We start from the raw sequence: 18,844 nt of genomic DNA, 5'->3' as shown, positions 1-18,844 counted from the left end.
GGGCTTTACTCCTCTGTAGTGACTGGTGGGTTTGAACCATTGACCTTTCAGTTAGCTGCAAACCTTTTAACTGTTGCACTGGCAGGGTTCGTGATCACAAGGATACCTTAACTTTTCTCAGACTGTTATGGTTATGTGCCATCGAGTCTGTTTCAAATCATAGTGACAGAATGAAACATTGCCTAGTATTGTGCCATGCTCAAAATAAATTATTTCAGTGTATCTGCCTCTGTGTCATGGAGAATATGAGGTTGTGATTTAGTGGGTATTTTTTTCCCTTGTGGGCAATATTTTATATCTAACCTGTTATATCTTTGAAGCCAATGGTTTTGAAAAGGATTAGGACATGGGAAGGTGACCAGATGTTCTAATTGAGTCGGACAGTCTTGGTTCAGGCAATGAGCAGGTGCTCTGGATAGAGTCCCAGGCAGGCTCTATGTGACCCTTATCTGAACCAAGCTGATGAGCTGGCCCTCTTCCAGAGGAAGGTGACCAAGAGGAGCGAGCTCTGGAAACCAGGCGCGAGGGGATCTGTGGAGGCGAAGAACAACATGTGCTGTGGAACAGATGACGTGGACACCAGTTACATTTTTTAAGAACTGCCAGGAGAAGATACAGATAGAGTGGATGAATGATGGTTCTGGAAGTGACCTTAGAAATCCCATCCTTATTTTAAGAAGGGCCAAGAGGATGATACTAGCAAAGGGCTACATAATTAACTCATGAAGGGACTGTGACTAGAGCTGGGATCTTCTGACCGTATTCAAACAGAGTACTCAATAAGGCTTTAAGCTGTATAGCGGAATAAGGATGGTGGTTGGCCTGTGTTTACTCTTCACAGAAAAAGTCCCACTTGGCTGACCATGTGTAATATTATCTATCTCTGTATGTTTGCATATCAATACTTCCAATAATTGGTGCCTATCCATGGATGTTGCTGATTGTTCATGCCATTCGGCTTCTACACCAAACTGTGAGAGGTTTGAGTTCTTCAAGTGCCTTGGAAGAATGACTTGGTGATTTACTTCTGAAAAATCTACTCATTTACTCACTCATTGCTGTCAGGGAGGAACCACCTCAGAGCTGAGCCTCCAGCAGGTTTTCAGAAGCTGTAAAGCAAACGGAAGGAGATTGCCCATCTTTCTCCCATGGACTCAAACCCGCTTGCCTTTGTATTGTCAACACAGCTGATTACCACGTAGGCCACCTGAGTTACTGCAAACTCTATAAGCACAGTTCTGTTTTGATTCTCATGTCATTGTTATGAGTAGGACTCAAGTTATGGTATTGGTAATTCATGATGAAGTTATGGTATTGGTAATTCACGATGAAGAAGCATTTGTGTGTAGTGTGTAGTTGGAGGGGTAGAGGTTGGATATACAGACCCTAGAAAAGGTTAGTTTATGTATAGGATTATAAGAGACTCTCAAGTCTTCTCAACACTGGGCCAGCAGGCAGCATCATGATACATGAAGAAAAGACTGAGGTTGTTAACAACTTCATCTTGCAATCAACACCCTTGGCACCAGCTGTCAAGAAATCAAAAGATGAATTGTGTTGGGAAAATCTGCTGTTAAGGACCTCTTCGGAGTGCTAAAAGGCAACAATAATCAGTCTAGAGACTAAAATGCGCCTAATCCAGGCCATGGTCATTTCAATTGCTTAGTAAGCTTTTGAAAACTGGGAAATAAGAAGGATGATAGAAGAATAATTTGATACCTTTGAGTTGTGGTGCTGGAGAAGAGTATTTAGCATAACATGGACTGTCAAGAGAACAAACAGGTCTGTCATGAAAAGGATGAAACTAGGTTGCTCCTCAGAGGCAAGGATTTTGAAACTCTGTCTCATGTATTTTGAGGATGTTGCTAGGAGGGACCAGTCCTTGGAGAAGGACATCATGCTTGGAAGAGTGGAAGGTCAGCAGAGGAGGGGAAGACCCTGGGTGAGATGTAGTGACATAGTGAATGTGGCAATGAGGTAGAATGTGTCAGAGTTAGTGAGGTTGGCTCAGGATAAGACAAAGTTCAGAGTCATTGTTCATGGGGTCGCTATGAGTCATAGTAAACTCGAAGACATGTACGACTTCAAAGCTTCTGGTCTGGACTTCCCCAGTGACATTCCTTCTGCAAGAAGTTTCCAGGCTCTGACTTGGAGGCAATGGAGAAAGGAGGGATGCAGGATACTTCCTAGAGAATGGAGCATGGCAGCCTTCTTTTTGCAACCACTGGGGATGGAATGAAGCTGCTGGGGAGATGGGTGAACTTGTGATCTGAATACAGAGCTCCCACCAACCTTATAGGACTTCTCATAGCTATCCCTGAAAAATCCCTTTAAAGCAGTGGTATTAGCATAACAATTGGCTTTATAAAGCCATTACCGTTAGCCCTCTCTGGTCTCCAGCTCCTTTAACTGCAGATACATGGTGTTGCAAATCATCAACAGCTGTGGGACTAAGATAAGGGAAAGAGTGCTTCCCACACTGAGTAACAAGACTTGAGGAAAACAAGCCTTGTTGGCAGCATGATTTGACAGAGACTAGAGCAAGACCCTGGTGAGGGAGAGCCCCTGGTGATGGTGTTGGGAGAACTGTGGCAAGGTGTGATTGGAGACTTCATACATTTGTGCTGGCCACAGTTAAAGGTTTTTGCTGTTTTTGCCAGATGCTTTAAGAAGAAACAGACTTATAACTACATTGAGTCAAACCTTGTTGGATAATTTGGATTTGACTACTGAACTGAAACTGGAGCCTGGACTCACTGAGGAATTGTGGCTTGGGACTATTGGACTAAAACTTGGATTCGCATTGGATGATATTCTTTGCCTCCTTCATTCTCCGACATCTTTATCTAAGAAACCTCATTGTTTTGTACCATAACTGTGAGTCAGCAATGAATAAATGAACTTCTTGCTGTTTTTATGGGTCTAGAGGCACCATGGGGCTACACTATGGCCTCTTTATCTGTTTTCTCCTCTGGGGCAATGAAGGGCTATGCTATTCTCATTCCTCTGGCCCTTTCAGAGAGATGCTCATGGCCTTGTGCCCCCACGTTTTATTTTCACTTACTTTGACAAGTAGTATACAAAAGAACTATTTTATGCCTTGTCATGCATTATCTTATCTTTTTGGAGATCTCTGCACACCTCTGCTGTGTGATCTCATCACACTCTACATGGCTTGTCATCACTTGGATGGCAGAGAGATAGGTGCAGACCATGTCCTAGATACAAAGCACTGGAGGAACTGAACACCTAATGATTATTTTCCTGAGGTGGAGAGGCAAGAGAGCAGAGCATAGGAAATGAAGCCCACACTTGAGTCAACCAGAGCAGGCACCAATCTTGCTAGAAGAAATGACAGCAGTCATGCTACCCAGTGTGTCACACAACCCCCAAGTGTCCTTAAATGACTTCAGGAAATGTGCAGAAGACCACATTAAAACAGAATTGTTGCGTATGTAATTTTTTTAAAAAATGAAATGCTATTTTAATTGTGATTTTAACAAATATTTACAGAGAATTAAGTTTTTAATGCATTTGTTGTTGCACGTTTTACCCCCTCACCTTCCCTTTCCCCTCTTCAGTTCACTTTTTAAAAAATATTCATTTGTTGTTGCATAATGACCTACCTGCCTCTCCCCACCAGTCGTCTTTGCAATGATATATCTCTTATTCAGGGCTGTTGTAGTACATATAATGCCTTATAATATTTTTTATTTTAGACAGTTCTTTCTTTCATCTGTTCCAATGAAATGGTCATTATCTGTCCACTCTTACCCTATTATACACACCCTCATGTTTATTGCTACTTTATTTACAATAGCAAAGAGACAGAAGGAACCCAAGTGCCCATAAACAAATGAATAGATAGAAAAACTATGGTATATTCATATAATGGAATATTACACAGCACTGAAAAACAATGAACTTGTAAAACATTACACTACATAGGGCACCCTGGAGCACATAATGCTGAGTGCAATATCTCATTCACAAAAGGTCAAATACTGTATAGTACCACTATTACAAAGCAGGTCTGACATGGGGGTTGGGAGAAGAATAGGGTAAGAGTGGATAGATAAAAACCATTGCATTGTGTATGTAATTTATGTGTGCAAGCTATATATAAGGGAGATCTGGTAGTATAGAGGGTAAGGAGTGGTGCTGCCAACCCAGAGGCATGTGGTTCAAATCCACCAGCTGCTATGAAGAAGAACAATGGGCAATTTCTTCCTGTGCTATTGACAGCCTCTGAAAACTTACTGGAGGGTCAGCTATGGGGTCGGTTCAAACTTGACAGCCCATAACAACGCAAGCTATATGTTTTTGTTATAATACTAAACTTATTTATGTTTAATGAAGCTTAAAAAATCAAGTTTAAATAAGTAAAAAAAAAATACAAATCCCAAAAAGTCAAATTCATAGCTGTTGAGTAGAAATTCACTCATAGCTGATCCTCCAGACGGTTTCTAAGGTTGTAAATACACCAGAGGAGATTGGGATAAAAAGCCTATTGGAGTGACTGGTGTATTCAAATCACCAGAGAATAACTCCCTTTGAAGAACAGTACAACCACCTATACACAAGGCCACCAGAGTCCCTAAATAAACAGATACAATAAGTAACAGCTGCTAGGAATTGCTTTCTAAATCTTACACTAAGTGCTTTGCACACAGCCCCTCACCTAATATGAGCAATATCCTATGAGTTTAATCACATTTTGAAGAAAATGCAATCAAAACAGAGAAACAAGGTCTAACTTCCCCAAATTCACACAGTGATAAAAGGGGCGAGTCACAATGACATTGACCCCCACTGAAATGTGATACCATCTTCGACAGATGGCTGTAGGTTTTGTTGGATCCTCAACGTAAAGTAAGCAGAAAAATCCCACCAAACTCCACAAAAAACTGCTGCCTCTAACTCATGGAAGCCCATGTGTGTTGGAGTAGAAAAGAGCTTGATTTTTGGAAGATTGCCAGTATACTTCTGGGTGAGCTTGAACCTCCAACCTTAGAGTTAGTAGCTCAGAGTGTTAACTTTTGGCAGCACTGAAGGACTGTCAACACACAGTAGGGATTCAGTAACTGCTGAGTGGATGAATGAATATCTAAATGGTGGATTATGTGCTGTTGAAGGCAACATCTTAGTAGTATTTGAGTGCCTGATGTTTGGAAAACAGACCTAGTTTAATAGTTTTAAACAGTGTTCTTACAGGACAAAGGTACATGGCTTGAATCCACCAGTTGTTCCACTGGAGATAGATGGGCGATCTCCTCCTGTGCTATTTTCTGCCTCTGAAAACCCACTGGAGGGTCAGCTATGAGTTAGTTCCAACTTAAAGTATACAAGAACAACAACAGCAACCCTGAGGCTCAAACTGCAGAGGAGCTTCCAGAGCTGCTCAGAGGGGAGAAAGCTCAAGAGGCAATGCTCAGCCCCACTCTCCCAGCTGCCTGCCTTTTCATCCACTGCTACCTTATGTAAATGGTGTAAAGGACCTTGCTGTTGATGCAGTTAAGTGAAGGTAACACAGCAAAACCAGTTAACCTGAAATCTAAACAAACGAAGAAATCCAAGTAATGGTGCATTGGCATTATTATATAGATGATCTGTGTGTCAGAAAAATTAAAGACTACAACAATCAGAACTCAAATCCAGTCTTTCTAATCTTTGGCAAGGTCTTATTTTATCACACTAAGGACATTTTTTTTACAGCACATTGGAAAACATCAGTACATTTTAAAGACTGGGTGTTCCCCTTCACAGCAGTGTCTTAGGTGAGACCAGTGTTCAACATTACCTCATGCATAGAGAACAGGTAATTATGAAGCACATTCTTAGGAAGAGTGGACTGAAGATCCGACAAAGTAGCATTGAAAGAAGGACAGTCAAGTATGTTCCTTAGAAGGAAGAATGGCAGGAATGCATCTCATCTACTTTGGCCAAAATATTATGAGGGTCCAGTCCCTGGAGAAGGACATCCTGCTTGGTAAATTACAGAATCAGTAAAAAGATGGAGACTCTCAGTGGGATAAAGAAACACAGTGGCTGCAACAATAGGTGCAAACACAGCATTGATTGTGAGGATTTCTAAGTCTTGCTCTTCTTAATACAGGGTCTGTAGGAGTTGAAACTAATTCAACAGCATGTAAGGACAAGATAACAGCTAGAATCAGCCAAGCTGTTGGTTAAAACAAACCCCCCCCCACACACACTGAAATAAAAGATATATTTCAAATTGATGTGCATTAATAAATTATAGGTCAAATTCTAGCTGTGACTTAGACAAGAGATAATTGACATTACACCTATGTGATGACTGTTACACATATGTGATGACTGTTACACATATGTGATGACAGATGTGGTACAGATGCAGAATAGACCACAGGCAAAAGCTACAAGTTCAGCTGGAGAGAAGGTTACTTCTGAGGAAGCTGGGAGAGGCCTTCCGGTATAAGCAACTTGAGGGGATCTTGAAGTATTGGGGGCTCTAAATATTCCTGATAGGCAAATAGAAGTGTTAGAGGAAGGAAAGTGGAATTGGACCATTGTATTGGGTGGACAGTAAATGTAAACATTCTGACTTAGATTATCTGTTATACCATTCACTTGGAATAAAAATTACATTTAAAAAATTCAAATAATGTGAAATTCATTGAGATATACATTATGATGATGATTATAAGTCTAACCCACAGCTGTTGAATCGATTCTCGCTCATAATGGCTCTTACCAAATTTCTGAGACTGTAAATCTTTGAGGAAAAAGCTGCTCATCTTTCTCCCACAGAGCAGCTGGTAGATTGGAACCACTAAACCTAACGTTAGTAACCCTACATGCTGTGTGTTATGCCCAAGGGATCCTTATTTTATGACAGTAATTGAATTTTTATTTTAAAGAAAACTTTCTTCAATTCTGTTATTATTTGTCTTTTAGTTGATAATGACTCACAGTGACCGTATGTGACCACACTGAACTGTCACATGGGGTTCCTAGGTGTAGTTGTTAACAAGAACAGGTCCCCAGTTCTTAGTTTTGTGGAGTGACTGTTAGGTTTGGACCATGGACCTTTCCGTGAGCAGCCAAATGCTCATCCACTGTACCCCCAATGCACCTTTGTCATTTCTGTCATAGTTGTCGTTATTACATGTTGGATAGGAACTGACCGGCGGCTGACCCTTCAGCAGGCTTTCAGAGGCTGTAAATCACATGGGAAGTAATTGCTTATCTTTCTCCCTTGGAAAAACTGGCAAATTCGAGCCATTTGCCTTTAGTTTGGTCGCATAACTCCTTACCTGTGAGGCCACCAAGAGCTCTCTTTATCGAGTCTAGGCAATGTTGTTATGAGCCATTGAGTCGACCATGATTCATAGTGACTCTATGCACAATAGCTCTGAGCTCTGCTCTCTCCTGAGCCAATCTCCCTGTCTCTGACACACCCACCCTCATTACCCCAGTTACTGTGTCAATCCATCTCATCCAGAGTTTTCCTCTCCTGCACTGTCCCTCCACCTTTCCAAACATGATGTTCTTTTTCAAAGACTGGTACCTCCTGGCCATGTGCCCAAAGTATGTGAGACGGAGCTTCAAAATCCTTGCCTCCAAGCAGAACCTTGATTTCACCCTAAGACAGACATGTTATCTTGGCAGTCCATGGTACACATTATACCACCATGATATAAATTACTGATATATACTATTGAGTTATAGCTGACCCTCCAGCAAGCTTTTGAGGTTTTCTTTTCACACAGGAGGAGACTGCCCATCTTTTCCCCAAGGAGCAGCTGGTGGATTGAAGCCACATGCCTTTTGGCTGGCAGCACACCTTTTTACCCCTAACTCACTGGAGATAGCTTTGCAAACATTTGTCCAAAACTCTCAGAAGTTAAAGGGAAACCTTCAATGACCAACCAGGAAAAAGAACGGTAACAAATAAGACACACGTGGGCAATTCTAAAACAGTGTTTTCATTCAGTGGGAAATAATTGGTACCAAATTTCATTGGGGAAAAAATGGCACAAAATTACAACCAGCTGAACCCTTCCAGATAGGTTTGTCTCCACCACTCCACCAGAATGATTCCGGCTAAGGCCATAAGTGCTCTCCACATCAGAGGTCCCTGGTCCTCACCTTACTGACTCAGCAGCAGCATTTGATGTGCATGGTACTGTGCTGTTTACCGACATTCTTTAGCCAGCTGATTTCTGGAGCACTATGTTCTCCTGACTGTGTCCAGCCACCACTCCTCATCCCTAAACCGGATGCTTCTCCAGTCTTTCCTGTGATTTTTTTTTCTAGCCAAGAATTGTAGAGGTTGTTGCTGATTTCTCTAAACCCACATCTAGCCCATCATCAAGTACTGCACCTTCCGAATAGATACCAGCTCTGATCACTTCTCTCCCCCCACATCACTGTTACTTTGCATCCAGTCTTCATCATCTCGCCAAAGGCTGCTGCCATAGTTACCTGCCTTACTTCTTTTTTTTTTTTTAATTTTTTTTTTAGTTCTTTTTTTTCCTATAATTATATTTTATTAATTTTCATAAACATTTACAGAGATTTTGGGCTTCCACTCATTCATTGTTGCACTATTCTCTCTACCCTCCTCCCAGTTTGTTCTTGTCCAAATGCCACAGTGCTTGTCAAAGCCAGTTCTGATCTTTGTCAGTGTGTCCTTTGCCATTCCCTATCACTCCTCCCTGAGAGAGACTTCACCCTGAGTCATAAGGAAAAGGGGATGGCGTATTCTCTTAGCTACTCCCTGCTACTTCTTACAGTTAAGTTTCTCATAAAAACAGTATGAGCATTTAATGTAGAAAGGAAATTAATATAAAAACATAATGATGTAATAACCTTGCTGTGTATTATATGCTATGCTATAATCATATAATTGCAGTGTTATAATATCACCATGGTAGTACTAATGATTAGTCTACCAGGAGAATGTTTTGTGGTTTGCATCAACCCAGAGACACTTCAGAAGGTAGGCCAGAGAATCAGCTGTTTCAAGGTCACTGCTTTAGAAAACTGTGTGCAGTTCTTCTCTGCACACACAGGGCTGTCATGACTTGAAACTGACTTGACACTTCACCAAAGAAGACATCCAGATGGCAAACACATGAAGAAATGTTCAAAATCTCTAGCTCTAAGAGAGATACAAATCAAAATAAGTATGAAAGATCATTTTATTGCAGTAAGAATAGCAAAATTTAACAGAGCAGCAAACAACAAATGCTAGTGAGGTTGTGAAGAAACTGGGACCCTTATTCACTGTTGGTGGAATTGTAAAATGGTGCAGCCACTATAGAAGGCAATATGGCGCTTTCTCAAAAAGTTTCAAATAGAAATATCATTTGATGCAGCAATTTCACTAACGGGAATTTATCCTAACGAAAGCATAACTGCCACCCAAGCAGGTATATGCACACCCATGTTTATTGCGGCTTTGTTCACAATAACAAAGATTTGGAAATAACCTAAGTGTCCATCAACAAATGAATGGATAGAGAAGCTGTGGTATATTCACTCAATGGAATACTATGCTGCATTGAAAAACAATGAACTCATGAAATATTATACAAAGTGGGTGACCCTGGAGGACATTATGCCGAGTGAACTATCTCAGTCACAAAAGAACAAATACTGCATGGTGCTACTGTTGTAAAACAGGACTGACATTAGAGTTGGAGGGAGACTGAGAAAGATGGGATAAGCAACGTATACTACATTGAAACAGATGAGGGAAAGAATGGTTTAAAAGGGATATGTGATTAGGTATTATTGTCATGACAGGAGTCTAGAACGAAGGCTGCATAGTGGAGTGGACTTGCGGGGGGAGAGATTGTATAATAATAAAAGGATTTTTCTTTTACTTTTCAAAGAGAGAGCTGGGGGTGGGGGGGGAGTGGGCAGGGAGAAAAGTGCAGCAATGAATGAATGGAAATAAAAATTCTCTGTAAATTTTTATTAAAATTAAGAGTAACCAAAAAGTTTAAAAAAGAAGAAAAAACAAAACAACTGACTTGATTGCAACTAACATCAAAATAACAACACACGGGCACTAAAATGTTCTGTTATTGCTCTTCAGTGACATTGAGTAGACTATAATTCATAGTAACCCTATGAACAACAGATGGAAACCTCGCTCTGTCATGCACCATCCTCTCAATCTCTGTTCAAGCCTATTCTTGTAGTCACTGTGTCAATCATTTCGTGGAGGGTCTTCCTTTCTTTTACGGACTCTCCTGTTCCAGCGTGTCTTCCTTTTGCTCAAGATGAGTAGACACCACTAATTGTATCTTAAATTGTTGTTATTTATATTCTTCTATGTTATGCTTTTTGCCATTTTATATTATACACAATACAGATGTATTGCTTTTATGAACAAGAAGACAAAAGGTTTTTGTTTTGTTTTTTAATGAGTGTACTCTCTTTATTTTTTTTGTGCAAGTGTGAATTTTAGAAATTGGGTCTACTTAATTCTACTCATATTTCTGATACTCTGAATTGATTTTAAAAAATATTTGATATAAGTAGAAAATGTCGAAATTTCGTTCAAGTGACTCTTTACATGTTAAAGCTACTTATATGACATAATTTGTTTAGCTGTATTGCATATTTTAATTAAAACATACCCAGAATTCATCTCAGTGCCTCAACTGTGGGCATTTTAAATGGTTCAGTTCCGCAAGAGAAGCTCCTCATGGGAGTGAAAATTAGGAATATGCAGATGGCTATCAGGCAAATTGTGCACGAGGCCTTACACACCTTCAGATCTTTTTTAGGTGACCTCCAATTTGGGGTGCCTTTTCTATTCTTCTTCTCAATGATTCTGAAGTTTCTTTCCAGCCCTATTGTCCTATGCCTGAAGTTTTTTACTGGGATATCTTCTAAATCTAGCTTGGTGGAACTCTAGAATGACAACGATTCATGAAAGGTTTGGGTTAGAAGAGAGCATGTTTTTTTAGACAGAGCCCTCAAAATAAGAAGACATTTTTCATTTCCATAAATTATGTTTTCTTGAAATTTGTGAGAACATCTTGCTTTCCTGTCATTGGGTGAACAAGTAGGCCTGTTCCCCAAACAGCTGTCTGCCTGTGCCTCTCCCCACATACCCAGACGGGGCCAGGCAGTGACAGATAATCAACTGATATCCACGGAGACGAGCCATCTGCCCCATGTCACAGCCCTCTGAAGTCAACAACTGGGAAAGGTATCCAACTTTTCATCTCGAGCTCATTAGCTGGCAGGGCCAGTTTCCTTGATGAAAATATTGATTTGAGTCTTTAGAAACAATCCCTAGGTTGCTGACATCCAGGTGGCAACACACAGCTTCAAGATGAAAGAATCATACTGTGAAGAAAGCTGTTAGGCTTCCTTTTACATGTGATACAAATCTCTGAAATGTTCTTCTTAAATGGCCAACAGAAATGATGGGCAAGATGGTTAGGGATCTTTGGACTGAGTCTTTCCAATTATGAGACACTGGATTGAAAGCTAAGGAGGAGATAATGGGTAATGAGAGAAAAACTGAGTGCCCCAACACCTCCCATTAAAAGTGTGAAAGAGCTCTGAATCAATACTTGATAACATATATTTTACTTTGTGTGTGTTATAGGCTTACCTTGGTATTAATATGTCAGCAAATCTCTGATACTTTATTTTCTTATGGTGACTATGCTTAGGTTCATTGGGTTTTCAGAGGCCTATTATTTCAGTAGTAGATGGTCAGTGCTACTCTCTAGTCTGTTTTAACCTTGGAGCTCTAACTAAAACCTGTCCCCCATTGTGTAATCCTTGTGGCATTTGACACACCAGTGGCATAGTTTTTAGTGTCACAGTTATCTCAGTACAACAAACTGACAGACAAATGTTGTACTAATTAGAACAATGTATTCCCCAAATACAACAAACTGACAATTTAGTTTGTACCCCTGGTAGCAAATCAGTCTCCCCTCCATGCCTGAGGGTGTGAAGCCTGATTAGGTTTGGAGAGGGATATGATACTTAGAAAGGCAGAGAGTTGATAAAGGATAGGAAGACCCTCAACCAGGTGGATTGACACAGTTAGTGCTGCAACGGACTCTAGTGTGTCAGGAAGTGTGAGGATGGCACAGGATAAAACAGGATTCAGATATGCTGTTCATAGAGTCGCTATGACTTGACTTAACTCAATGGCAACTAACGTAACTAATATCATTTAGGTTTAGGTTTTTAAGTCTTTTTATTTTAGATTTAGGTTTAACATTTTATAGTGACTATGCAAAGGCATTTGACTATGTAAATAATAACAAATTATGGCTAACATTGAGAAGATTGGAAATCCCAGAACACTTGATTGTGATCATATGAAATCTATACCTAGACCAAGAGGCCATTGGGAGAACAGAGCGAGGGAACACTACATGGTTTAAAATTAAGAAAGGAGTGTGTCAAGGTTATATCTTTTCTCCATAACTGTTCAGTATGTATGCTGAGCAAATTACTTGAGCAGCTGGATTCTATGAGTAGGAATGTGGCATCAGGATTGGAGGAACACATATCAATTACCTTCACTATACGGATGACACAACCTTGTATGCGGAAAGTGAGGACTTGAGGTGCTTACTGCAGAAGATCAAAAACATTAACCTTCAAAATGGACTGTCTCAACATCAAGAAAACAAAAATTCTCAACACTACACCCATAGCAACTTAAGATAGATGGAGAAAAGACTGAAACTGTCAATGACTTCATCTTCCTTGGATCCACCATCAATGCCATCAATGCACTTGGCACCAGCAGTCAGGATATCAGGAGACAAATTGCACTGGGAAAGTCTGCAGTCAGGGACCTCTCCAAATTCCTGAGGAGCAAGAAGTTAGTTTGAAGATAAGGTATGCCTTATTCAGGCCATTGTTTTTTTAGTCAGTTGCTATGCATCCGAGAGCTAGACAATGAATAAGCATGACAGAAGAATTGATGACTTTGAGTTGTGATGTTGGAGAAGAATACTGAACAGCTCAATAGCTTCCAAAAGAGCAAACAAATATGTCTTGAAGAAGGTGAGGTCAGTATGCTCCACAGAAGCACCACACTTCATCTCACATACTTTGGGTATATTGCTAGAAAAGGCTATTTTGTGGAGAAGGACATCATGCTTGAAAAGGTGGAGAGATGGCTAAAAAGAGGAAGACCCTCAACCAGAAGAATTGACACAGTGACTGTAGCAATAGGCTGAAATATGTCAGAGAGTATTAACAGGATAGGACAGAGTTCAGATCTGTTATTAATAGGGTCACTATAAATCACAATTTACTTGATGTCACCCAACAATAACAACATATTTAAGTCTCTCTGGTGGTTTAGTGGAAAGGAATTGTGCTGCCAACCTAAAGGTATATGGTTACAATCCACTGGGTGCTCTGTAGAAGAGAGATGGACACGCTTCTCCCGTGCAATTTATTGCCTCTGAGAACCCTCTGGAGGATCAGCTGAGTGGTTCTGACTTGGTACACAACAAGAACTACTTTAACAAGTCTGATGTTTTCCTCCAAAGACTGTTGTTGTTGTATACCATTAAGTCAGCACTGATTCATAGCTGGCCCTCTGGTAGGGTTTCAGATGCAGTTAATTGCACTAAAGGAGATTGCCCATCCTTCTTCCATGGAGCAGCCAGTGGATTTGAACCCTGTACCTTCAGGATTGCAGTGCAGCTTCTTCTTCTAAGTTGCTAAAAAAAAAGTTGCTGAAAATATAAACATTGATGAACTACTAATTTGCAAAAGAGTGGGCCAGAATTTTTTTTTTGCCAGAAAAATTTTATGATCAATCAAAATATTGCCCATAGTTTACTTTGTTGTGTGGTGTCAAGTGAGGCTGATTCATACAACCCCATAGAACAGGACAGAACTGTCCTCTAGAGTTTGCTAGGGTGTAATCTTGATAACAGGGTTAGCACTTAGTCTTTTCTCCCTCAGTTGGACTTGTGGGATTGAACTGCTAACCTTTTTGTTAGCAGCCAAGCACTTAACCACTGCACCAGTAGTCTTCCTTTAGTGACATCTTCTTTACTTAGAAGTCAGTCTTCTTGACCACTTTTGCTTCTAGTAATGAACAGAGCTCCCTGAGGCATTGAAGTGGGTGCCACAAAAAGAGTGCCTCAGCTTGCTGTGAGTTGTTTAGCTGTAGCTTATACATAGTCCATAGTCTATATAACCATTTCTCTCTCTCTCTCTCTCGTGAGAGAGAGAGAGAGAGAGAGAGAGGGAGATGTCAAGTAAATTCTGTCTCATGGCAACCCTTCAACCTACAGAGCTGACTCCTAGCTGACCACTGGCAGCTTTCTGAAACAATAAATCTTAATGGAGCTCTAGTGGCCTAGTTGTAAGGAGTGGTGCTTTCAATATGAAGGCAGATAGTTTGAAATCCACGAATGGCTCCATGGGAGTTAGTGAGCAGTCTCCTTCTGAGTAGTTTACAGCCTCAGAGAGTCTTCTGGAAGAGCAGCTATGATACAGCACATAACACAAGAATAAATCTTTATAGGAGACTTCTCATCTTTTCCTCACTCATTGGTACATCGCTTTGGTAAACTAACATGCTACGTCATTGGGGATCTTCACACTGAAAACTGGCCACCACGGATGATCCTGCTGGGATTTGTTGGCACAGCTTCTAGCATCAAAACAACATGCAATATGCTACACTGACAAGACAGGTAATGAGCTACCTAGTGGAGAAATTATTAACATCAGAGGACTATGAGTGTTTATTGATATGAAGGAGGAAATGGAAGAGAAATGGCAAAATAACCACAGATGTGGCATATTTAAACCATTCTTATATCCACTCACCATCCCTTCATGTGTTTAACAAGCATGGCTTGCATGCCTATCACTGTTCTGGTGGCCTGGGTAGAGATTACAATTGTAGCTCTTGTTGTCCAGCATAAAAATTGACAAATAATTGGTGGGATCATAAAATGGCACAACCACTCTGGAAACCAGTCTGGTGTTTCCTCAAAAAGCTGAACACAGAAATCCCATGTAACCCAGCTATTCCATTGCCTGAAATATACCCCAGGGAAATTAGAACTGAGACACAAACGGATAACTGTACAACAATGTTCATAGCAGTGTTAGTCACAATCACAAGAACACGAAAACAGCCCAAATGTCCAATCACAATTGAATGGATTGAGAAATTGTACAGTCACACAATGGAATACTATGCAACACTTAGGAGCAACAATTTTGAAAAATACTATATAACTTGGGAGAGACTAGGGAGCATAATGACAAGTGAACTAACTCAGTCTCATAAGGACAAATACTACGTAAGACCATCATTGTAAAAATAGCAGGATAACTAGTAAATCATGTATGGAAACCCAATGGGGGAGGGGTGGGAGGAGAGGAGTGAGGAAGGGTAGGGGGGAATCATGAGGTCACACAATTTGATGGGTGGAGAAAGACAGTAAACAAAATGGTAACGATGGGGGGGGGGCTGAAAAAAAGTGGTAATGGTGTGCATAATTCAGTGGGGATGAAGTTTATAAAACACAATGTATGGGAATGATTTGATAAAACACGATGTGAATGAAAGGTAGTGTGAAACACAATGTATGTGAATTTTGTATGCAAACCAATATAATTTTTTTAAAAGGCAGTTACACTATAGTGTGCGGGAAGCTAAGGGCTAGATAAAACTGGGGCCACAAAGAAATGTTAGAATGCATTCCCAATATTCCAGGAGAGGCATTAAAGCCACTTCAAAGCAAGCAGTTCCTGTCTAGTTGATTCCAATTTATGGTGACTCCACGTGTGTCCGGGCAGAATTGTGCACTGTAGTTTCAAAAGCTGTTTCTTCAGAAGTAGATCAGCAGCCTTTTCTTCCTAGGCACCTCTGGGGTGGGAGGTGGGGAATAACCTCCAAATATCTTAATGAGCAGTTAATGAGTTAACCATTTGCACCATCCAGGACTCTAAGGTGTGAGGACATAAAGAGAAACTGGAATAGTTTCACATATAGGTGGAGAGGATTTGAAAGCAAGCTTCAGGAAACAGAATTCCAGTTCAGGCTGATTGATGACATATGAAAGGTGAGGGAGAGGGAAGATCAAAGAAATCTTTCAGATTCCCAAGGAACCCTGGTGACAGGATGGTTATGTGCTTGGCTTCTAACTGAAAGGTCAGTGATTGAAACTCAGCACAGCATCACTAAGAGGTGTGGCAGTCTGCTTCCACCAAGAGTACAGCCTTGGGGACCCTCAGGGCAATTCTGCACTGAGCTATAGGGTAACTATGAGTCAGAATTGACTCAAAGTTTATCTTGGTGAAAAAACAATTTCAGGCACTAGTCTCTCTAGCGCCATCACTGACCAGGTGACATTCTAAATTACCACCCAGGATTTCAGAGGAAAGGTCAGAGAGTATGAAACCCAGTTAGTAGTGACCTTCTCTTCTGTGGAATAAAACTCATTCCAAATGAATGGCATCTAGAAAAGGCTTTGTAAGTTCCTTGAGGGCAAGGGTGCCAGCATTTATTCTATGTCTCTGGTGCCCAAATATCATAGAGGCTTGGTAATACTTTGTTTGATTTACAAAAATTAATTAAAATCAGTTTGACCTTTTTATGTCATCTTCCTTTAGGGAGTAAGAGAAGACAGAGGGTATTTATTGATATATTGTTTTCCTTGAGCAGAAAGTGGCTAGTTCTAGACATATTTCTTTTGCAAACAGAAAATCCCTGAAGGGCCTTTAAAAGTCCATGTTGTCTTATTAGATTAGATTCCCTTAAGGTGCTAATAAGTAGCCTTTCTGCACACAGTTATCAATTGGTATCTTAATGCATAGTAGGGTGTGGAAGACACTGTCAGCAGCCCCTCAGGTTCAGAGAAAGGTGAGCAGCAGAAGTTTCTCCTCCAAACAAAACACACCCTCCTTTTTGGAGGAGCTCAGAGAATAAAATGTGCCCTAACACCTTCCTGACCCCTAGATGGTTGGTTCCTCAGGAGCAAAACTTTGAACTGGTTCAAACTGGTCCAGCTATGGTGACCTCAGCAAAACTGGAACAGGCTTGAATTTGCAAAATGTAACTAGGATGGAATGATAAACAGAACAGGAAAAGTTACAGGCCAGAGCCCTGAAATGAGAAAGCTGGAAAAGGATCAGCAAACCCTTTCAGGAGTCTGAAGATTGAGCCTGAATTGTTGCCCAAAATCTGGAGAGCAACACTGGTTGGCTACCGTCTTTGAAACGGGCCCCATTGTTTCTGACTCTGTTGTCCAGGAGATTTTGTGGTGAAGCAGCACTCTCACTACCCTCATTTTCTAGGAGCAGGTCTCAATCTGTACTTTCTCCTGCTTTGGTTATTGTTCTGAAATACCAACATTTACAAAATCAGGTCAATTTGTGTTTTGTTTTGTCAGCCATGACTGAACCAGGAAGAATTGGTTCGAAGACCTGCTCTGGAGCGTCTGCTTGAAAAAGAGCTCATCTTGGAGGCATTTGTAAACAATTAAAAGGTCAAGATGCACTTAGAAGAAAAGTCTTAAAATCAGTTCAAGGTTGTTGTATAAAGGGAAAAAGTCAAACTGCATTATGAAGCTCTTCTGAAAAGCACAATTTTCATGATTTTAATCTCAGTACCTACTGGAGGCCGTGCATTTTTTTAAATGTTTAATTTTGAAAAATAAGTCTAAAAAGTTGAAAGATCTTATTTGTTATAAAGCATTTGTGAGTGTGGTTGATACATCAGTGGAAAAATCAGCTGTAAAATCTGTTAGCTTTGAAGGAGAAACAAGGAAACTACAAAAGCCTCACATTGTACAAATTTCTAAAAATGTTCATTTCGCATATTGTTGCTATGGGTTATGGCATTGGTTCTAATATGTAGTGACCCTACAGGGCAGAGAATTGTCTCAGATTTTTTCTTAGGTTTCTGTTTTTATTGGAGCTGATTGCTAGGAGTGGTTGATGAGGGTTTGAACCACTGACCTTTTTGGTCGGCACCTCAGCACTTAACTATTATTTTATCAGCATTCTTACATGTTGTTGTTGTTGTATTCCTTCAAGTAGGAACCAACTCATAGCTAACATATAATTCTGATAGGTTTTTAGGAGCAGTAAATTGCATGGGAGGTGATTGTCCATCCTTCTTCTGCAGAACAACTGGTGGCCTCGAACTGCTTGCCTTCAGGATTGCAGCACAGCTTCTTGCCAATAAGATACCAGAGCCTTTTGCGTAATGTGCATAATTTACTATGTCTGATTGCAAATAAGCTTGGGGGTTGGACTAGCAGATGATGCTATCATTGCAAACTCTCTGATTGGATAGCCAGCGTGCAACCGGAAGTGGAAGTGAGCAGAGATAGGGGCGTTTTTAAGTTGAAATTAGATTGCTTGGCTGTAACAATTTGGTCTTTTATCACTTTTTTTGAGGAGAAATACTCTTGTTATGGCTGTGATTTTCTGGAAATCTGAAGGTTGACCCATAAATGTTGTTAGCTGGTTACCTACAGGCCTCGCCCTGACATACACAGTCCCTATTTGAGATACATAGATCTCTGCTGTCAAGTTGATACACTGGGTGTATCTCAGTAGAACTGTGATCCACAACATTTCAGTAACTGATTTTTCAGAAGAAGGTATCAAGCAAAGCCTTTCTTTTGAGACACTTTTGGGGATTTTAAGCCCCCGAACTTTCCGTTAGCATTTGACTTTGTTAACTCTTTTTATTGCCCAAGAATTCTGTTCCTACTTCAGTCACCTCCTCATGGGAAGATCACTCTGGTAACCAAGGAAATAGCACACAGCCTAGTTCCTGGAAGGAGGGAGGGGATAGCATAGATGTCTATCA

Source organism: Elephantulus edwardii, unplaced genomic scaffold (genome assembly GCF_000299155.1).
Source record: "Elephantulus edwardii isolate Elephantulus edwardi_28Jun2011 unplaced genomic scaffold, EleEdw1.0 scaffold00039, whole genome shotgun sequence".
NCBI lineage: Eukaryota > Metazoa > Chordata > Mammalia > Macroscelidea > Macroscelididae > Elephantulus > Elephantulus edwardii.
This window is presented reverse-complemented; position numbering follows the sequence as displayed.